General features: G+C 44.4%; 1 protein-coding gene across 4 annotated transcripts in view; it reads right to left on the reverse strand.

Annotated features, from left to right (window-relative positions):
• casz1 (castor zinc finger 1) overlaps positions 1–23,312 on the reverse strand; it is a 360,461-nt gene that overhangs the window by 128,515 nt on the left and 208,634 nt on the right. For all 4 annotated transcript variants that reach the window (XM_069918493.1, XM_069918491.1, XM_069918492.1 and 1 more), the window contains exon 3: positions 8,072–8,175. The gene's annotated coding sequence lies outside the window, so the exon portion shown is untranslated. The remainder of the gene's footprint in view (positions 1–8,071; positions 8,176–23,312) is intronic.

Genomic DNA, 23,312 nt, shown 5'->3' on the forward strand with positions numbered 1-23,312 from the left:
GTACGATTCCAGCAGCCGAGAGATTTCCCTCTGATTTCCACTGGACTCCAGTTTAGCTAAGGGCTCCTTTTTTTTTAAAATTTTTTTATTTTTCACACCATAAATCTCATTAACCATGGTACACACTTTTTCCTTTTCACACATATACAGTGCCATTTTCTCCCCCCCCTCCCTCCTCCCATCCCACCCTCCCTACCTCCCCCCTCCCGACCATTTAAGGTATTAGCTAAGGGCTCCTTGATGCTCTGTTTGACAAAATACTGCCTGGATATCAAGGGTAGTTTTCGTTACTTGGCTCAAGGCTGTGATGAGGTAAGGAAATGAGTGTCACTGCGGACCCCAAGCTGAGCACCTGTCAGTAGGTTGTTGTTAGGTGAGTGCAGTCTGATAGCTTATTCCATTACCCCTTCCATCTTTTATTGATGGTTAGACTAATGGGGAGGTAACTGGATTGGGTTTGTGGACAACTTTCCACATGGTTGGGGAGATGCCAGTGTTGTATCTAAACTGGAATAGTTTGGCCAAAGGTGTGGCAGGTTCCGGAGCACAGATCTTAAGTTTCATTGCTGGAATATTGTCAGGGCCAACAACCTTCGCACCCCCTTTCCCTTCTGCCATTTCATGATATCAGGTGGACTGAATCAACTTGGTTGAAGACAGTCATCAATCACACTGGGGGATCATCCAGTAAAGATCCTTGCAAATGCTTTCCCTTTGGCACTGACATGCTGAGCTCCCCCATCACCAAAGACAAGGACGCAAGTGGAGGCTGCTCCTCCAGCTCACAAGTGGGTGCGGGATGACTGCAGAGCTGGGATCTGATTCATGGGGTTGATCAGCTCCAGCTATTGCATGGTGTTCAGGTGTTTGGTTTGCACTTGATCTTGGTTTGTCAATTCCTCTTTCTAAACTGGTCAGCCAGAGGTGGGGAGAAAGATTGGGAATATAATGTCAAGGGCTACAGAGGGATTTGGACTATCAAGGACAATGTGGCCAATGTGGGAAGTTTGACAGTCCAAGGATATGGATAGGGACATGGTCCACAGATACAGGGTGGAGTCAGATGGTGAACCCAAATGATGGTTATTGAGGCAGCACAAGCTATGGGGTTGGGGGGAGGGAGTACAAAAGTCTGGGGGCTGTGGAGAGTACAGGAGTTATAGGGTACAAGGTTATGGAGGGTACAGGTAGGGAGAGGGGGCATAGATCCACTGGGATGTGGCGGGTCAGTGATATGGAAGTAATGCAGACAGAGAAGATATGGGGGTAGGTGAGGGGATATGGATTCTATGGGTCTGGGTAGTAGAGGGTACAATGTTCAGAGCATGGAGGCAATGGGCGTAGTGAAAGGGGGTATGGATGCAGCTCTATAGTGCAAGGTATGCAAGGCACAGGGGTTGGAGAGGAGATATCATTTTAGGGGTATGGGTCGTGTGGAGGAGGGTATAGGGTCATAAAGGGTGCAGGGTATGGTTTCAAGGGTATGGGTGGTACAGGGTTACGAAGGATACAGGAGTTGGAGAAGGGGTATGGATTCAGGCGTATGGGCAGTGTGGATGGAGCAGGGTTATGAAAGGTAAAGGGATTGGGGTATGGATTCAGGGGAATGGGTGGTGTGAATCGTACAGGGACATGAAGGTACAGGGGTTGGGGTATGGATTCAGGGGTATGGGCGTGTGGATTATACAGAAGTATGGAGGCAGAGGGTTGGGGTATGGATTCAGGGGTATGGGTCATGTGGAGGAGGGTATAGGGTCATAAAGAGTTCAGGGTATGGGTGAAATGTGAGGGGGAATGGTTTCAAGGGTATGGGTGGTGTGGATGGTACAGGGATATGGAGGTCCAGGGATGGAGAGTGGGTATGGATTCAGCAACATGGTGTAGGGTAGGGTTGAATATGGCCTCCATTAGATTTGTGGTTTCCGGCAGGGTGTAGGTGCAAGCTGTAGAACTGACTTGTCCAGGGGTAACCACATCCATCACTTTGCCACTAATGACTCATTGACCCCTTTAGAATGTGCCTAGTGCTTTACTGCAGGCAGACAGGAGATGGGCACTGATTCCCATTATCCAGGACAGGAGGGAGCACCCCTCCCTCTATGCTTGCATCTCTCTAAACTCACTGGAGGTCCCTCATCTCACAGAACATGTTGGATCAACAAAATATAATTGTATCTGAGATAGTGATGTATGTGCCAAGCCCTCCCAACTCCAATTAAGAATATTAATTTTTAATAACCTTCGTCACATTGTTGATGCAACTAAAACGAGCAGGAAATAAACGATAATAAATTAGAAGCCATCTCGCCTTCACAGTCTGTGGATAATGAGGAGAGAATGTGATCCCCTGCTGGCAAATTCTTTGCACTTCAAACTTTTACTCCAAGATTTGGAAAATTGATCCTTTGCTGCACTTGTCTGGGCAAAAATGAGCTGAACTCAGTTTTATTTAATCTAATTTTTAAAAAAAATTCTTTTGGTGGCAAGACAGCGTAAATTCAATTACAGGTTTTGCAGGAAGGACACCTAAAATATACCTCGACATGGAACCCTGACATTTCACCCCGGAATCCCATTTAATCTTCATTTCAAAAATTTCCAATTTCAGCTCTGTGCTTATTTATGGCTAAAGAAAATGCAATGTGCTCTGTATTCAGAGAGACCAGGCATCAGCACGACTGAGGAGTCAACACTCATCCAATATAATTTTTGAAATTTATACTGTGGGGCTTTGATGCTTGGCTGATGGCAGAGTGTCATATTATCACTGAGGATGAATCTTATCTACTCCCCCCACCAGCAGCCAGAGATTGGATCTTGCTGTGTCCAATTTTTACAGGGGGTCGAATGAAGGTTAATGTCAGGGACCAACATCTGGCTCCACACAGCAGCATGTGATTTTGGCCCAGGATGGCTTGAAATACTGGGTGTCACGAGAAGTCTGATTGCTCTTGGATTCACTTGCACTTGCCCTGGCCAAGGCAGGGTGGATACCTTTGTGTGTATCGGGGTGCATTGCAGTTTGTTGTGTGTAGGGCAGCTCGTACATAAATACAGCAATAAAAAGAGTACAGAATGCAGGGTTGCAGAGAGAGATCAATTAGTACAGGACAAGGGCAAGTTTATTTTATGTGTGAGGATCATTCAGGAGTTTAATAACGGAAAGAAAGAGAGTGCCCTTGAATCTGGTGGTAAGTGATTTTAAACTCAGCAATCTTCTTCCCAACGGAAGGAGGGAGAAGGGAATGTGCCTGGGGTGGGACGAACCCTTCAATATGTTGGCTGCTTTCCGAAGGCAGGATTAACTATTGCTACTATTGCAACAACACATATCGTCAGTGGGGTAAAACTAATCTGTCTCACAATGGTCTAAACCAATGGTTCTCTACCTTTTTTCCCCACTCACACATAGCAAGGGTGGCCAACCTCTTAATTTTTAATTTAGACTGACAGCATGGTACAGGCCATTTTGGCCCACGAGTCCATGCTGCCCAATTATCATAACCTACACCCCCGGTACTTACTTGTGGGATGAAATGGCCTGTTCCCGTGCTGTATGAATTAAAAAAGGCTGGCCAACCCTGTTTTAAAGTAATCCCTTACTAACCAGAGAGCACCTACTGCATCCTATGCCACAGGTGCTCTCTGGTTAATAAGGGATTACTTAAGATGACATGTGAGTGGTAAAATAAAGGTTGAGAACCACTGGTCTAAACCCAGTTAGATGGAGTTGACAGATGGGAGGGAAGTTTATGTGATGGTCTGGGCTGCGTTCATAGCTCTCTGCAATTTTCCAGACCAACCCGGCTTCTGAGACAGAGATTTACTTTTCCTGGAACTCAGGAATCGTTGGGAAGGCCAGCATTTATTGTGTGCACTACACTGTTCATGAGATGGTGGTTCTGATCTGTTGTGATCCCTCTGGTGGACTAGTTCCCACAATGCTGTTCCACAGTTCAGAACAGTGCCAATAAAGGGACAGTTATATACCAGTGTCAGGATGATGTACAACTTGCAAGAGGAACCTGATAATGATTTAGACATATATCAGGACCTTTCAGCCCATGAGCCTGTGCTTCCCAATTGCACCCAATTGACCTACAACCCCCAGCACGTTTTAAAGGGTGGGAGGAAACTAGAAACCCTGGGGAAAACCCACGAAGACAGAGGGAGACCACACAAACTCCTTACAGACAGCGTGGTATTTGAATCCCGGTCCCAATTATTGGCGCTGTAACAACATTGTGCTAACCATTCTGCTGCCCTAAAAGGTGTTCCTAAACTCCCAGGAGGATGACAGAGGTCAAAGGGTGGCCACAGAGTGCTGGTGGGAGAGGAAATGACAGTACAGGGTTGGTGGATGGAGCTTTGGGCTGGATGGTGTTGAGCTTCAATGCTCTGAACTGCGCTCATTCAGACAAGTGAAGAATGTGCCGTCACAAAGCAAAATCCCCATCACATTAGTCTGGCAGGATTCCAGATGCGAAAGAGCAAAACACTAACCCACTCCACCAACCAGTTCACTTGCATTAGTCATCTCAAATGCACAGGTGATGATTGCTTTTTTTTTATTTCATTCATTCATTTCTTTGATTCAATCAATGCTCCACTTGATTTTGTTTGATTCAGGCATTCGCACAACCCCTGAAGTATCTGCCACTCAATTTCAATTGCTTTTGAGTTCCCATTTTCATGTAATCATTCCCTTTTCCCTGATCTGTGCGCTCTTTAGTTTACCAGTGGGACGATATCCCAAGACCAGCAGCCCGATGGTATTAGAGGCTCCAGTTCCTACACCCTGTGCCACTTGAGCCAGCGATTCTCTGACATGTATTCATGCACTGATCTGATTGAATCAGGGCAAGACCTTTTCATCTGGTTGATGGAAGAGAAGTTGCTACAGCTGATCAAAGACAATGATCATTAGTGACTGGATAGGCTGAGATGATCTTGGAAGGAGCTACTCAGCTTATGAACATTGACACTCCCAGCTATCCAGCCATGACTGAACAGTCCAGCATGCTTTCACAAATTCTGTTCACACTTTTGAACAGCTTTCTGAATCTTTGCAAACATTCTGGTGTAGACTCTCATGTGTAAGGCTGAACAAACTATTTGAGCGTGCAATGCATCAGGGAAAATACACCACTGATTTTCATTACCACACAAACTGACCCTGAGACACACAACACCTGTAGACATACACACATGCTATCCATTCACAAACAATATGCAGAACTCATGTATGGATTCTCTCTCACTCACATACACACCTGTAGACATGCTGTACATTCACATACAAAACTCACATATGCATATACACACACGTGCACACATGTACACGCACAAAAGTTACTCCCCTCCCCAATGCCTCCAGTTTCAGAAGTAAAATCTATTGCGGCAATTCTCATGATGAAATTGGCTAAGTTGAACCTTGCTGTCATCATATGAAATCTTATGGACAGTTTCTTCAAAAGCAAGGTTTTAATGCACCAATGTACTGAGGCAAAAGAACTAGTCAATGCTGTGGTCATTCCATAAACTACATTTAGCTTTGGGATCCTGAGACGCAACAAGGAATAATCTTCTCAGAAGGCAGAGGTTGATTGGACAACTTCCTTCATCTACTTACTCACGTGCCTAATCACCCCTAATCTGAGCACCTTCTTAGACAGAAGAGCTCATTGCTTCTGTAGGCATGGAGTTACATGCAAGGAATAAGTTTAGTAGATTCCCTTCCTTGGAAAACCACAGTAACCAGACAAGGACTAATGATACACTGGTTTTGTGGTCTACACTACAGATGTGTCTATTTAAAAATAATACCCTCATTATGGAAGATCTGGGCTTCTCTGGCTCTTGATACTTAACACGAACTGATCTAGAAAAGATGGTGGTGAAATCGGCTTCTCGGATAGCTGTGGTCCTTCAGGTGTAGGGAGTGGTCCAACTGAGTGGTTTGCTGGGCCACTTCAGAGGGTATTTCAGAGTTAACTACACTATCTCAGAAACTGGCCCTTGGAAACACATCCATCCCAACTTGGGTAAAGGTGGCAGATTTCCTACTTGAAGTACATTGGTGAGCTAGTGGGGTTTCTGAATCAATCCAGTAGTTTTGTGGTCACCAGTGCCAAGACTAGTAGCTATTGTTTTCCAAAGCTTGTGGTTTTGGTGAGATTTGAACTTGTGCCACCAAATCAAAAGTCTATGCTACTGGATACAAATCAACAACATAACCACAACACTGTTGTAGTTGAAATTTCTACATCCTTCTGCAGGACGTCAGAAGATGCTCAGGCAACATGCCTGATGCTGGAAGCTTTGAATGAAGTCAATTTTGCATGATAATCTGGAACATCCACCTGGCAGGTTTGTTTGGCTTGAGAAAACCCACGACAATCAAAAGGTAGCTGGTCACTCAGTCTTATGCTGTGCCTTGTCAATGGGTTAATCTCCAGCTGCGTCCCAATATATAAATACAGACAAACATTCAGAGGATCAGCCAGTATACGTAGAATTAAAGTGCGCTGTCCAACTGTATCCTTGCCATTAATCGGCCTTGCAGTCAGGGCTGCAGTAGTGCCAGTGAACAGCTATGGACTAAATGACATATCTGCCTATCAGGGACTCGTACAGCAAGGAAAGGGTCTTTCATGAATAGTAGCAGGAGTCAGTCATCTCCACCATTCAATAAGAGTGTGACTGATCTGGCCTTGGACTCAGTTTCACTTACTCACCTGTTTCCTGAAACTCTTAATTCCCCTATTTGGTCATCAACGCTAATCCCATTTACCCTCATTTGGGCTGTACCATTCTCTATCTTGCATATTGCAATGTCTAAGATACAGCAGTCATTCCTTGCCAAATTACACCATTTCTCTATATAGATTCTCCACAAAAGTCCCACTCTCACAAGAAGACATCAAATCTATAAATTTCAGGCAATATTTACCTGTCACCTACAGGTTGAACTTCTACAACAATTGGCCAACACTACCAAAATTCAAGTATTGTCAAGACATCATTTCTTTTCCCCAAGAGGCTTTTTACATTTAACTGTGATCATGTATTTGCTAATAGTTTCAGTCTAAAGTTAGGATAAAGAACCACAATCACTAGCTGGTTGATGTGGGTCCTGGAGATTGCTGAATGCAAGGGTAAATGAACCAATGCATCCTATCATTTGTATTCAGAAGTAATATTGTGGAATGTAATGCAGACAAGTGTGAGGTGCTGCATTTTGGAAGGACAAACTATGAAAGGACATATATGATAAATGGTAAGGCTCTGAGGAGTGCAGTAGAACAGAAGGACCTGGGAATACAGATACATAATTCCCTGAAGGTGGCATCACAGGTGGATAGGGACATAAAGAGAACTTTTAGCACATTGGCCTTTATAAATCAAAGGATTGAACGCAGAGCTGGGATGTTACGGTAAAGTTGTATAAGACATTGATAGGGTCAAATTTGGAGTATTATGTGCAGCTTTGGTCACCTAACTACAGGAAAGATATCAATAAGATTGAAAGCTTGCAGAGAAGATTTACCAGAATGTTGCCTGGACTTCAGGAACTGAGTTGCAGGAACAGATAAACAGCTTAGGAATTTATTCTCTGAAGCATAGAAGAATGAGGGGAGATTTGATAGAGGTATTTAAAATTATGAGGGGGATAAACAGAATAAAGGCAAATAGGCTTTTCCCACTGAAGGTAGGTGAGATACAAACCAAAGGATATGGGTTAAGGGTGAAAGAGGAAAGGTTTGGAGGGAACATGAGGGGGAACTCCTTCACACAGAGAGTGGGTGGGGTGTGGAACGAGCTGTTAGCGGAAGTGGCGAATGCAGGCTAAATTTTAATATTTAAGAAGAATTTGGACAGGTACTTGAATCGGAGAGGTATGGATGGCTGTGAGTCTGTGGGACTAGGGTCTGTGGGACTAAGCAAAAAAATAGTTTGGCACAAACTAGAAGGGCCAAAGGGCCTGTCTCTGTACTGTATGGTTCAGCTGCTGTGGACAGTAGAATGTCAGACAAGGGGAAGCAATAATAAACAGCCCAGTGTGAGTTACCTGCTCACCGATGACTTCTGAAATTAGCCGAAATCCTGGTTTATTTCACCTGGCATCGGCCAGAAAGACTTCAGCCACTGCAATCAGAGATTCTTCAGTGCGAGCTGCAGAGAGAACAAGGCATTTTCATCACAACTGCACTGGCGCTGGAACGCAGTCCAACACAGGGGGAAGAGTCAACCCTGCCTGAAGCACAGACGTACATTGAACTGAGCACTTGGTGTGGTCATTTGTGAATCATAGCCCTCTTAGATCCACCCGTCAGAATTTGACAGTTTGATGTAAATCATCTTCTTGTGCTGGTCAGATATTTAACCGAGCACTTCTTTTACAATGATTCACAGGATTGGCTATCTGGAACTTCCCCTTGGGCCAATGGTGAGCCAGCCATATTGCTGAAGGTCTGGAGTAACACTCAGACCCGAATGGGTAAGGTCGACAGATTTCCTGTCTTGGGAGGACACTGGCAAAACAGGTCGGCTTTTAATACCACTTCTGGGACTAGCTTTTTGTTCCAGATTTCAGCCGGCCGAGTTCATGTAGTGGTTAGCACAATGCTATTACAGTCCCAGTGACCCTGGTTCAAATCCCGCGCTGTCTGTAAGGAGTTTGTATGGGTTTCGTCCGGACACTCTGATTTTCTTCCACCCTTCAAAATGTACATGGGTTGTAGGTTAATTACTGTATTTGGGCAGAACTGGCTTGTGGGCTGGAAGGACCCATTACTGTGGTGTATGTCTAAATTTAAATTTTAAAAAATGAATTTAATTAACTGCCCTGAAGCTCTACAGTTGTAATGAGGCATTTGAACTCTAATGTCTACAGTATTAGGTCAGGATGCTGGCTTAACTTTGCCACTGTGCTACCTAACTCCTCCAGCTTAAAGAAGAACTTTGGACCAAATTTCTTGGTTGCTGATGTCATTCAGAGTGGTCCATATCAATCTAATGAATACATGTCTATTTCAATGACATTACATCACAGCTAGGATTAAACATCTACCTTCTTCCACTTTTCCCAACTACCTTCCGCCATCTTCACCCCAAAACCCAAGAGGTGGTGTGGGCAGGGGTCCTGATACATCATTGTTGGCCCCAGAGGGGCCCTCTGGACATAGGTAACATTTTAAAAGAAAAGCCAGGTCTTCTCCCAGGCTCATATTTCTGCCTCAACCAACATCATTGAAACAAGGTCCCTCCAGAGTTGGTGGAGTCTGATACGTTGGACTGATATCAGAGGACTGATATCACTGGAAGAGTTGGTGGGGCCCGAGAGTGGAGAACTTGCTTCCTACCTCTCTGTACTTAACTAGTGAACTTTCGTGGACACTCAACAAATCCTCACTTGCCAGGAAGGTGCAACAGCCACTGCACTTCCTGAGAAGAGTGAAGCAGTCAAGGCTACCAGCCACCATTATGCCAACCTTCTATGGAGCTCTATCGAGAGTGTCCTGGCTGGCTGCATCACCGTGTGGTCCGGCTACTGCAGAGAAATGGATTGGAGGTCAATCCACAGGACCATAAGAGTGGCAGAGAGGATCACTCCCTCTTCCCCATCGACGTGATCTACCGGGCTCCTTGTCTGAAGACGGTGCATAAGATCATGAGGACCCCATCTTTCAGCTTCTCCTGTCAGGGTAGAGATCCAGGAGTATCAGAGCTAGCACTGCCAGGCTGAGGAACAGCTTCTTCCCACAGGTAGTGAGATTGCTGAACGTCTAAAGGAATTGCTCACACTGACCATCTGAGACTCTCATTTGTGGAAAAACAATATTTATTTTTATAGCTACAATACTTGTCCTGCATCTTTATTGTCTGTATGTGTGTTCTGTCTGGTTGTGTGTCTGCACATTTTGCACCGAGGACTGGAGGTCGCTGTTTCATCGGGTTGTACTTGTACAATCAGATGACAATAAACTTCATCTGATTTGACTATGATGATACAAAGTGACAGCACTTAATAAAAAAGTACTTAAGCGGCTACGAGGAGCCAGAAAACATCTTGATAAATGAAGATATCTTCGGTTCTCAGTTTGTTTCGCAAACACAAATGGTATTTCATTGTTCAGAAAGTCACGTACAGGAGGGGAGTAGGTAGTGCAGACAGGTCTGGTGTGTATCTGTCACTTGTAGTTCCATGCCAGTACCACTCCCTCCTGTTCAAAATTCCCCTGCAGCCTTCAATCTTTTTTCAATTGTTTATCCAACTCCCATTATAAACACACTGATTGAATTGGCTTCAGTAGTCACTTGTCTCCTCATTCCGATAACCTTGTGCATGACAAATTCCTTCAAACCTCCCTCTTTATGTTTCTGGCACTAATGCTGGGTTAATCCCTCTTTTTAATTCATTGACCAGTGAAAATAATCCTTCACTCCGGACAAACCCTTATCTAATTTTGAACACTTCTGATTAGATCTCCCATTAACGCTCTCCGCTTCAATGGATGTGCCCCAAGTTTATCAGGTGTTTATATCCTCATCACCTCTTGTTCGAGAGAGCATCAGATGTCGGCTCATTCACAAACAAACCATGTGGTGCTTATTGCACAATGCCTCGTACGTATTGGACCAACTTTTTATTAAATTTCAAAACAAAAAAAAGCAATTATCGCAATGTTATTAGAGTGTCAGCGGCCTTGCTTCAAGTTTGGTGCTGTCTGTAAGGAATTTGTACATACTTCCCGTGTCTGTGTGGATTTCCTCCCATCTTTCAAAAGGTACAGGAGTTAATTAGGCAGTACGGGCTCGTGGGCTGGAAGGGCCTGTTACTGGGCTGTATGTCTAAATAAACTGGTGTGCAAGAAGTACAAAACAAGACATGACTTACTTTATATTCCCCGTGTCACCCATTTGAAACATTCATAGCATTGTCAATTATAATGCCATCAAGTTAATCCATTCTATCCTTAAGGCACCAACATCACCCATCCAGGTGGCCTCTGAACAATATACTTGCTCGTGTTTGCGGGGCTGTTGGACAGGACCAAGTTCCTCAGTGTCCAGTGGTGGCGGGGCCTGAGATTGCAGTCCTTCTCCACATGCATACACTGCATTGATTTCATTACAATCTGCTAAAGGAACTCCACAGGTCATGGGAGATAAGAAATGGTCAACCTTTCAGGCCGAAAGCGTTTGCCAAGGTTGTGGCCCTAAACGTTGACCATTCATTTTCTCCCACTGATGCTGCTTGACCTACTGAGTTCCTCCAGAAGATTGTACTGAGCTTCATATTTCAGCATCTGCAGACTCCTATGTCCTACACTTCAGAGTGTCCCTTAGCATGTATTCCTGCAACCTGGAATGTGCCAGTTGGCATCTTGCAGTACTGGAAGACCAATGTTTCCAGCAGATCCAGCAGAGAATATGTATGGATCCATCAGATCACAGAGTTCTCTGTTACACAGCTGGGCAGGATGAACATTGACCAGATTTCAATCTTTCCTAAGTATTCTCTGCAAAAACCCATCGCCCACAAAATGGTGAATGTTTGCTCAGCATGTCAGCTGCTTTGAAGACAGTTTACATTGGAAATGCAACTCCAAGTGCAGGAAGATCTTAGAGGAGGTCCCCTCTCCCAGCTAGGTAAGTGAGGTTTAGGCGATTGTTGGTTACCACTAAACCCAGGATTTAAGGACTGGTGTGTAAACAGAGAAAAGTATTCACACCTATCCCTGTGGAGTGATGCTGACAATTGCACACTAAACTCATTGTGGCCACGACCTCCAAACAAAACTGCAGAATGTCCCTTTTTAAATGAGAATAAAGAGAAATTTTCCAAAGTTTATGACAGGTAGATGTTTCAGACCAAACTTTACCTTAATTCACTGTCGAACCCAACCATACCCGAACAATTCAAATCTGACGTGCTCCCTGGCCATTCCAAACCCAATCTGGCAATAGCCAATCCAAACCCAACCTGCCCGTGGCCAATCCAATCCCAACCTGCCCGCGGCCAATCCAAACCCAACCTGCCCGCGGCCAATCCAAACCCAACCTGCCCGCGACCATTCCAAACCCAAACTGCCCACAGCCAATCCAAACCCAACCTACCCGCGGCCAATCCAAACCCAACCTGCCGATAGCCAATCAAGACACAACCCTCCAACATTTTGTATACACAATCAGACCCCACACATGCATCTGGGACCTTCCAAAGTCAGGTTGAAAATACAAGGTCTCCTTTAAACAATTCCCTCAGGTCTTTGCGGAACATCTGATGGTACTATATCAGATTTATTGTCACATAAAACCCGGAGATTCTTTTTCCCGCAGGTGAAGAAGAATTATCACTTAATGGCAGTTCAAAAAAAATGTACACATGTAAACAAGTAAAAAATGTAAACCAACTGTGCAATACAGAGGGATGAAAAAATCAATAAAGTGCACGAGTCCTTAAATGAGCCCCTGACTGAGTTTGTTGTTGAGGAGTCTGATGGTGGAAGGGGAGCAGCTGTTCCTGAACCTGGTGGTGTGTCTTGTGGCACCGATACCTCTTTCCTGATGTATATATTGCAATAATCAGGACAAGATGTGACCCTGATTTTTGTCACTAAGACGAGTTATTGGTAACAAAAGTTTCCTTTTGGAAAATTGGTTATCATGTTTTTAACAACTCTTGAAAGATAAACAACGCTGGCTGTAAAGCATCTTGGGGTATGTCATAAATAGTGAAATAATCAATTTTTACATTTTCCTCTAACACGATTGAAGGGAGGTGCAGGGACACTAAGTGCAAAATGATCTTGAAGCATCCGGTACATTTTCAGATTATTCAGTGGGATTTCTTTCTAACACCAAGCTAAATTTTCAGCAGTGTCTTTAGTCATGTGGGCAGGGATTTAAAAAAGCCAGATCTTCCTCAAATTTGTTGATAGCTTGCTGTGAATCTGAGGTGAGATTTTAAGATAAAGCTTATTAAAATTTTAAACTCCCATAATCCAGCATCCTTGGACATTGGTGGTGCTAGGGCAACTGAATTTTCAGACCTTACACTTATTTATTCATCTACATATTTATAATTCACCGTTTTGTAGATGTTCTATAGTGGTGTAATAGATATTCCAATGGGTCTGGTGGTTTTAAAGAGGGGGAAGGTTTAGATCCCATTGGGGATCCCAAAGTGTCAGAAAATTCACCCACTGAGTATAAAGGGGATGTTGGAACAGGGACCCAGAGAGTTTAAAGGGTATGGGTAATGAGGTCCCAGGGAGTTTATAGGGGATGTGGGAATGGGGTCCCTGTGAGTTTATAGGGGATGGGGGAACAGGGTCCCCAGAGAGTTTAAGGGGGATGTGGGAATTGGGTCCCTATGAGTTTATAGGGGATGTAGGAACAGGGTCCCCCAAAAGTTTAAAGGGGATGTGGGAATGGTGATCCGGTGAGTTTATAGGGGAAGTGGGAATGGGGACCCAGTGAGCTTATAGGGGATGTGGGAATGGGGTCCCTGTGAGTTTATAGGGGATGGGGGAATGGGGTCCCAGTGAGTTTATAGGTGATGGGGGAATGGGGTCCCCAGAGAGTTTAAGGGGGATGTGGGAATGGGGTCCCTATGAGTTCATAGGGGATGTAGGTACAGGGTCCCCCGAAAGTTTAAAGGGGATGTGGGAATGGTGGTCCGGTGAGTTTATAGGGGAAGTGGGAATGGGGTCCCGGTGTGATTATAGGGGATGGGGGAACAGGGTCCCAGTGAGTTTATAGGGGATGGGGGAATGGGGTCCCCAGAGAGTTTAAGGGGGATGTGGGAATGGGGTCCCTATGAGTTTATAGGGGATGTAGGAACAGGGTCCCCCAAAAGTTTAAAGGGGATGTGGGAATGGTGATCCGGTGAAGTGGGAATGGGGACCCAGTGAGTTTATAGGGGATGTAGGAACAGGGTCCCCCAAAAGTTTAAGGGGGATGTGGGAATTGGGTCCCTATGAGTTTATAGGGAATGTAGGAATAGGGTCCCCCCAAAGTTTAAAGGGAATGTGGGAATGGTGATCCGGTGAAGTGGGAATGGGGACCCAGTGAGTTTATAGGGGATGTGGGAATGGGGTCCCTGTGAGTTTATAGGGGATGTAGGAACAGGGTCCCCCAAAAGTTTAAGGGGGATGTGGGAATTGGGTCCCTATGAGTTTATAGGGAATGTAGGAATAGGGTCCCCCCAAAGTTTAAAGGGAATGTGGGAATGGTGATCCGGTGAGTTTATAGGGGAAGTGGGAATGGGGTCCCGGTGAGTTTATAGGGGGATGTGGGAACGGGGTCCCGATGAGTTTATAGGGGATGGGGAAACGGGACCTGGTGAATTTGTAGGGGATAGGGGCCCAGTGAATTAAAGTTTGAGATGGTGCCTTGCTGAGTTTAAATAGCACAAGAAGCAAGGCCCCTGTGAACCAGAAGCTGAAACACTGGGATTTGCAAACAATGGGACACTGGATTATCTCGAACTGTAATGAGATTATGAATTTTGTGATTTTTTTTAGTCACCCTTTTCAAGAGAACATGCCTGCTCGTTCCAGATTTGTGCTGATCCACTGACTGACGTTCTTCGCTCTGACAGATTCTAAACAGCGGGGGTATTTACCCCCCAACCCTGGAAAAGTTACAAATTGCTGCTTAATGTTTATTCTTAAAGTCCTTTAAATTAAAACCATTCAGGGAATTATGAGGAAAAGTGTTGCTTGTATTTCTGCTCAAAAATGCTAATTTTTCTCAAATCCCTTCACTCCCCTGGGTTCCAGGATGTTTTATGTGATCCAGAATTAGCAGATTTTCTATTAGAAGGTTAGAAATTCAGCTCATATTTTTGGATGAGACAGAGAGGCGGGGGGGTGGGGGGGGCGGTGGTGGGAATAAGCTTTTCCTAGCTAATATCTCTGCAAGTTACAATCTGTCTAGAGTCCTGTCAGATGCATTTTACAGCGAGCTTCGGCAAAAAAAAACCACCACACACGAGGCTGTCAGGAAAATTAGATGTGAAAGCTGACAATTTCTGTCCATATTTCTGTGATTATTTCTAACAAATGCACACTGGCTAATGTAAGAAGATTAAAGTGACCAAATCTCTCAGGTGGGAGGAGGGAGAGCAGAGGATTCAGGTCACCCCCACCAACTGCTCCCCCCAAACCATCCCCTAAGTCTGCCAGAGCCATATCACTGTCAATCCAATAAAAAAATCCCCCCCTCCCTCTTTATCCTTCCTTTGCCTTTTAATTAATTTTACAGCAAGCTCGCTTAATTACTTTCAATCAAAATCCGCTCTCCATCACAAAATTAGAAATGGTTCAACTCCATTAGTCTAAATTCTTCATTTACATATACAAAGACTGTCAGTTCCCCACTTGCACGAGATGAGATGGCTTAGTTTTTTTTCCTAGTTGATCTATTCTGCCAGCTATTTTTCTTCTATATGATTAACAAGATGTCCTTTTCTCTCTGTACCCATGCTGTGTGTGTGTGTGTCCACATATATAGGAACTGCGTGCATGTGTATAAACATGTGTCTGCATGGGTGCACGTGAGTGTTTGTGTGAGCATGTGGGGGGGGGTGTGTGTGTGAGAGAGAGAGAGAGGTGTAAAAGAATGAGTATGTGTGAACTTGTGGCTGAGAGTGAGTGTGTGCTCGAGCGGTGTGTGTATGTGAGGGTGTGTGAATACGTGTAGACGTATATCAGCATTACATTGTGGGCTGAAGGGCCTGTACTCTGCTGTAATGGTTCATGTGAATTTGAGCGGTTGTGAGTGAACGTGTTAGTGAGTGTGTGTGGCAATGTTTTGTCTGAATGTTATTGCAATAACTTCAAGGGCAGAGAGGGTGAAATGAATTTAAATTCAGTTTAATTCTGCTTGTGAGAGTTGGTGTCAGCACACAATAGATTAATCACGAGTGAATTTAGCACTTTCACCCAAAATAAAATAAGCAAATAATCCATTCTCTCGTATCTCTGTCCACACTCCACCCCACACGGACCATGAGGAAATGTTCTCCTTCCACACTGCTACGGCATCTGATGGACCCAACCAGTGTGTTATCACCAAGTGGGCAGAAAATGTGCACAATTGCACTGAAATCTGCAACCTTGCCTTCCCTTAACTCCTTGAACTCTGTGGCATGGTTTTCAGGGACAAGCACATGTACTCTGTGGTTATCCACAAACACCAGCTGGTTCGTACTGGTGTCCGGACTGCAGTTTACCCATGGACCCAGTCTGGAGTACATATTATGAAAGGTTAAAAATGGCCAGAGTCCAAAGGGTTAAAGAGAAAGCAATCAGTGTCCCTTTTAACAGCTCTTCTGAAATTCTTTAAGGACTTGTTACTCTTTGAACAATGGTCCCTGTTACTGACAGGTGTGGCCCTTTTCAACCAGTTGGCACTCTCACTTTGAAATTGGAGCTGATTTCTTGCCTTGCTGCGCAGCCAAATTTCTTCCATCACGAGGGCAACCTCAGTATCAGCAACTTGCAACATGGCAGAGGAAATCTGCGAGGTGCTCTTGTATCCGAACCTTTCTTATCCAATTGAAGAATGGATTCAACTGGAAATCTACTGTCAGAGCACACACATGACCTCGCATATACCCCTGAAATTCTTGTACCTACTGGTCATGCAGAATTTCTGCTTATTGGTTGGGAAAAAAATTGTACTCAAGAAAAGATACGTATACAAAAGAGATATATCAACAAAAAAAGGGCAAACAAATTGACTGTGCAATACAAATACTAAATATTCAATAGCAAATCATGTCCTTAAAGTCGCTGATTGAGTTTGTCATTGAGGAGTCTGATGGTGGAGGGGTTGTAACTGTTCCTGAACCTGGTGATACAAGTCCTATGGCACTTATACCTCTTTCCCTATAACGGAATTGACGGGATGGAGTCAGGTGTGAGTCATATTGGGTTAAGATGTCAGACCTTCCTTCCCTGAGGACATCAGTGAACTGGACGAGTTCCTGCAACAATCTAGTGGTTTGGCGATCACCACTTTTCCAAACCTTTTCACGCTGAGAGTGGCTGGAACTTTGGAATGCACTGCCCTAGAGACAGCTTCTCTTGTAACCTTCAGGAAGTATCGACACAAGTACGCGAGTAGTCAAGGAATGGAATGCTGGCCAAAGGATTTAGTAGAAATAACCAGTTGAGGGATAGCATGGGCATGCAGGGCTGAAGGGCCTGTTTCTGTGCCAGTGACTCTCTGACTATGATCTGCCTTTTATTCCAGATTATTTATTTAACTATGTTTAAGTAGTCCAGCTGCCCTGGTGGGACTGGAACTCACCTAAAGCTTTTGGATTACATCCGTGCTAGTGGACCATCCAGTGATGGGATAATATGGATAATTATTTAAACAGCTGGCTCCTGTGCCCTTTCAATGATGTGAGCACAGATTCATAATGAGTTTGTACTGCTGTGTCTGAAGGGTGAAAATCTTAATGTGGTCATTTGAAGACGAGTGAATCCACTAAGATAACCTTCTCTACCCTTTCTATTTAATGAGCCATATTGTCCACAGATCACTCTTTATTGTTGCAGGAGACATTAATGCCCCGGCAACTCGCCAACAGTCATTGTGAAGCCCCACAGTTCTCCTTCGCAACACTTCAAACACTAGAGGACAGCAGATCAGAGACTGGCTGCTTCTTCAGACATCCCAACACCTGGGACGATGTATTTCTGGTTCAATCCTGGCCTGTCCAGCAACATCGCCTTCACAGGTCTCAAGGTGCAGACGGAGTGCTGTAATCACTGGGCTGCAGGGCTGAGTGAATGAAGGCAGGAGCACACATTTGGGAATGATGGCCAACCCGTGGGTGCTTGCAGCCCTCAGAGGGGAGATGGTGTTGATCAGCCTGGGGGAAAGTCCACAGGGAGGTGAATCTCCTAATTCAACGGGTCAGGCTAAGAAGCCCATAGCTGGAGTAAGCTGTCCTGATTGCTGATATTTAGATTAGTGCGGTATTGAGCAAGTTGGTTCAACAGGTTAACTCGGGGCCCTTTATGTTTCCAGGAGAGCGTGAAAGAACTGTCTTTTGAAGTAGAGGAGGGCAGTTATCCCCAGTGCCCCTTCCAATCTTTAATCCCTCAGCAATGATCAACCACGAGAGGGTAACCCTGGATTTCATCACATCCCTCCGTCTGGGAGGTTGGCATATGCCAACTGGGTGCTGGATATTACAGCAGGATCTAAAGGACACAGAAGAACTGGACTCTCTTCTTGAAGAAAATAATAACCAGGAGGAAGTCAAGGAAACATATCAGAAATCTGCAGGACCTTCTAACTGAAGGCATCAATCTCCTTCCTGTGGCTAACTAGTGGTTTGCATCTTGCAGTGCAGCCTCTGTATTTCTGTTCATGAAGCCTTCTGTGGAAAGTGGTCATTGACACATCCACACCTCCTACCTGAAGAGTGTTTCTGATCTGTCAGACAGGTGTTTGGATATTTTTCTTCATTATGATAAGAATTCTTGTATGTGGAGGTATTCTTTGGCCTGTCAGTCCCTTTGCGATAACTGAGCTCATCAGTACACTCCTTCTTCTTAATGATGTTCCATTCAGTTGATTTTGGAAATCCTAAAGTTTGGGCAATGTCTCTTACTGTTTAATTCTTGTTTTCAGCCTCATAATGGCTTCTTTGACTTCTGCTGGCACAACCCTGGTCCTCATGTTGTAAAATGGAAACTACAGACTCCAAAGGTGATCGAAGCTTAGAAACAAGCCTAGCTCTCTTATAACTACACCAATGAAGCAATTAGATGTACCTGAGGACTCACAAACAGCTGTGAAGCCATATGTCCCAAAAATTATGGTGCCCTGAATGAGGGGTCCATGTATAAAAAGTGTTGTAATTTCTACATGGTCAAACCAAAATTTATACAAGTAACCTTGAATAAAATCTGGAATGTTCACTTTAATTACATGTGAATTGTTTGACTACAAATTTAAAACTGTGGAACACAGAGGCAGATAAAGGGAAAAACATTATGGAAGGCACTGGATATGTAATTTCACCTATTTAATTTTAGCCTTGATAAAAGATTCACATCACAAAACACTGGCTGACCACTTCTGCCCATTGATCCTATCTGACCTGCTGAGTTCCTCTAGCAATTCTTTGGCCTTTAAACCCACCAGGTCCTCAAGTCTTTGGGTCACCTGCCTTAATATTTTCTTCTGTGGCTCGTGCCCACTTCTTTGCTCATGAAGGGAGTTGCCTTGATAAATTTACTTTAAAAATGGGAATTTTGTTACAAGTACGAAACCACACCAAGCACGGGGCTAACCTAGTCAGAAGGACAACCTACCTCACTCCCCCTGACCCACAAAACAAGGAACCAGGGATTCTGAGAACAGAATAGAGGAGGCAGAGGAAGAATGCCTTAAATCTCAAAAACATCTCTGAGCTTTTGCAATAATATAAAAACAAATGACTATTAGAGTCAGGGACATTGTCCAGGACCTTCAATCACCTTTATCACAAGATGGAAAACAGAAACACTATTATCTACTCGTTTCCATAGATTGCTTACAACAATATGGGCACAGCCAGTTCCTTTAAAGTCAATAGCTTACAGTATTTGCATCCACACTCCTCTGACTTAGCAGGAAATTACTTACAAACAAACTCCATTTGCAGGAAAGTCTGCAAAAGGGTGGGGGAACGTAGTGTTAAAGAAGAAAGGCTGCAGATGCTGGGATCCGGTGCATTACACAAATGTGCAGGAGAAACTCAGCAGGTCACACAGCATCCAAAGAAAGTAAAGGGGAACCAACTCGGGCCTGGACCCTTTGTCAGGTACAAACAAAAGCAGGCAGGTGCCTGAATAAAAAGGTGGGGGAAGGGGGAGGAGGGAGGAAGAAGGGCAGGGGTGCAGGCTAACAGGTAAGAGGTCAGAGGTGGCTACAAGTGGGAGGGTAGAAGAGTAAAAAGCTGAGAAATGGTGGGGGAGAGGGTCAAGGGGGGTGCTCTGATAGGAGAAGGAAGGGAAGGGGGTGGGGAGCAGAAGGAAAGGAGACAAAGTGACAGGGTAAGCGTCAGGGATTTTTAAACCAGCTTGGTATGGCAGTGCACAGAAAGAAAGGCTATCAGATGACCAAGACAAACACTAACAAGAGGTCCAAAAAATCTACACTTCCCATTGACTAAAAAAAGACACATTTGTTTTCCCAGAGTAAATTAAACAACTTGTTCAAAGTGGTGAGAGTTCATCGTTGTTAAAACTCTCGGGCAGCTTGCATTCAAATAAGATTTGTTGAAAGAGCAATGTTGGCTTTTTAACAGTGAAATCCAGATTGGTGCCTTCAGTTCGAAGGACCTGCAGATTCAGGAGTGGATTTCCCTGGCCCCAACCTTTGTTGAGCTGGGTGTACAGTTTCACAGCACCACAGAAATGAGGCGGAGAGGGTTCAGGGAATATTTACAAGATGGTTGCCAGGACTGCAAGGATTTTCCAGCCTTTTATGAATGATTTGATCAGTTGGGATTGTTTGTGGAACAAGGGAGACAACATTGGAGTGTCTAAAATTGTGAGGGCAGCACAGTTAGTGTAACGGTTAGAGTGGTGCTGCACAGAGCCAGAAACTGGGGTTCAAAACTGGTGCTGTCTGTAAGGAGTTTGTATGTTTTCCCTGTATCTGTGTGGATTTCCTCCAGGTGCTCTGGTTTCCTCCCATGGTTCAATTGGGTGGCATGGGCTCGTGGGTTGGAAGGGCCTGTTACCATGCTGTATGTCTAAATTTAAATCAAGAAAACTTTCCTCTGCAGAAGGGTCATAAATCAAGAGCTTGGGTTTTAAAGGAATTGATAGAAGGAGTGTGAGGGGAAATATTAGAGAGTCTGGATTTCTCTGCCTGACAGGTGATGGAAGCAGAAGGCTTCTTCGGTAAACAGTTCTCTGACTTTTTTTGTGAGGTGCTGTGACCTGTGGGACTCTGGACAGAGATTGGATTGGAATACTCTCTTCAACAGGCCAAAGATCCTTCATTCATGATGTAAACCTGCTCCATTCTCTAACAGTCAGGGCTCAAGGCCAAGACCCCATCCACCCCAATCCATAGGACACATTCTTGATGAAGTGGAGTGGAAGGAGTATCAAAGCAGAAAGCCAGTTTGTCTATTGTATGTGTTCCCCACCCCCCCTTATGTTTGATTAAAATAACCCCCTCATCTGGATGACCTTCAACTCTATTTGAAACCGAAAGATACTGGGGTAAGAACTCTTATTGAACAGAAAAATCCAACACTAATGGCAATACAGTTAGTGTAGCAGTTAGCACAACGCTATTACAGCACCATTGACCCGAAACTGGCGATGTCTGTAAGGATTTTGTACGTTCTCCCCGTGCCCTGATTTCCTCCCACTGGGGTTGTAGGTTAATTGGGTGTAATTGGGTGGCAGGGGCTTGTGAACCAAAAGGGCTTGTTACTGTGCAACATCTCCAAACTTTTTTAAAAATGAACAGCTGAGATGGGCAGTAACAGAATGGTTATCAACTAGAGTAACCTGAAGCTCAAGGATTCAAGGTAGGGAAAGCGAAGGAGATTTGCAGAGTGCCAAGTGGGGAATTGGATCGGACACTGTGAGTCTCTGCTTCCCTTCCCCCTCCCTGAACTGGATACGGGGGGGTAAGAGACCCCCGCCCCAGCACACATTTCAACAGACGCCCCATCAGGAAGAGGGGCTGTTGAGTTCAGCCGCCGTTCCCTGGGCCGGTTTGGAAGCGAGCGCCGGATGCAACTCAGTGGTGAGCTTCTCATCAAAACACGACTAAAGATTGTAAAATTGCTGTGCCCTGGAAACTGTGAAGGAAGAAACAAACAACAGGCGTTTGCTCACATCATCACACTCACTGAGTCCAGGCTATCGATAAAATTAAAAAATACAACTCCTCACCATTATTAATTGCCAAGTTCATAAAGGTTCTTTTAGTATACGAAGTGCTAAATACATAAAAGCGGCAGAATTGTCCAAGATAGGGAAGCAGGCAGGAAACGATAATGGATGTTTCGAGCACTTTAACCCTCTGAGTAATGAAAGCATCCCAGCACTAAGCTGCTAAATATGACAAGGTTAGCACTTTTAGCTTTATTGATAGGCCGCCATTAATAAAACAAGGCTCTTGAGTGTTCCTGTGAATATTTGCTTCCTCCTTCATAATATTACATGATGATGATGTTACACAGGACAAATTTCTCCATTATTGAGGGCCTGGATGCAAGGAGTAATATAGATTTTATACCCAAAGGGTTAAAGGATTTATTAAGGACCAGTTTTCAAATATTACTTTTCAACTCCTGGGCTCAGAGAGCTTCCAAGCTCACTACGATTGCAACTTTTAAAGCACGCTCCCTCCTCCGTTTGTGCTCAGCCAGTTTGTGCCAGCCTTGGGTTTCAAAGACCAGAGACTACCTTGGGAATGACACCCTTAAATTATTGCCTCTTCTCCTTGTCTGAGATATGTCAAATGCATCAAGGTGATTCAAAGGTGTTTCCATATAAGCGCAGGCTGTACTGGGGCACAGATCGGCCCAGCAGTGGCAACTGCTATCTGGGTCTTTGCTGGAGTTAAGTATCAAGCAAGCCTTAGTACAGTACCATCGAACCATAGAACATGACAGCACAGAAACAGGCCCTTCAGCCCTTCTAGTCTGTGCTGAACTATTTTTCTGCCTAATCCCATTGACTTGCACCTGGACCATATCCCTCCATACTCCTCTCATCCATGTAAAATAAAATAAATATACAAGCATGTTAATAACATAACATAACAATTACAGCACGGAAACAGGCCATTAGGCCCTTCTAGTCTGCACCGAACCAAACACCTCTTTCTAGTCCCACCTCCCTGCACAATGCCCATAACCCTCCATCTTCTTCTCATCCATATACCTGTCCAACATTTTCTTAAATAATACAATTGACTCCGCCGCCACTATTTCTCCCGGAAGATCATTCCACACTGCTACCACTCTCTGAGTAAAGAAGTTCCCCCTCATGTTACCTCTAAACCTCTGCCCCTTAATTCTTAACGGAAATAGTCTGTCCAATTTTTTTCTTAAATGTCAAAATTGAGCCCGCATTTACCAATTCAGCTGGCAGCTCATTCCAGACTTACACCACTCTCTATGATGAAGTTCCCCCCCTTTAAACATTTCCCCTTTCTCCCTTAATCCACATTCTCTAGTTTTTGTCTCACCCAACCTCAGTGGGAAAGCTCTGCTTGCAATTACTTTGTCTAAACCCATCATAATTTTGTATACCTCT

This window comes from Narcine bancroftii, chromosome 2 (genome assembly GCF_036971445.1).
Source record: "Narcine bancroftii isolate sNarBan1 chromosome 2, sNarBan1.hap1, whole genome shotgun sequence".
NCBI classification, from domain to species: domain Eukaryota; kingdom Metazoa; phylum Chordata; class Chondrichthyes; order Torpediniformes; family Narcinidae; genus Narcine; species Narcine bancroftii.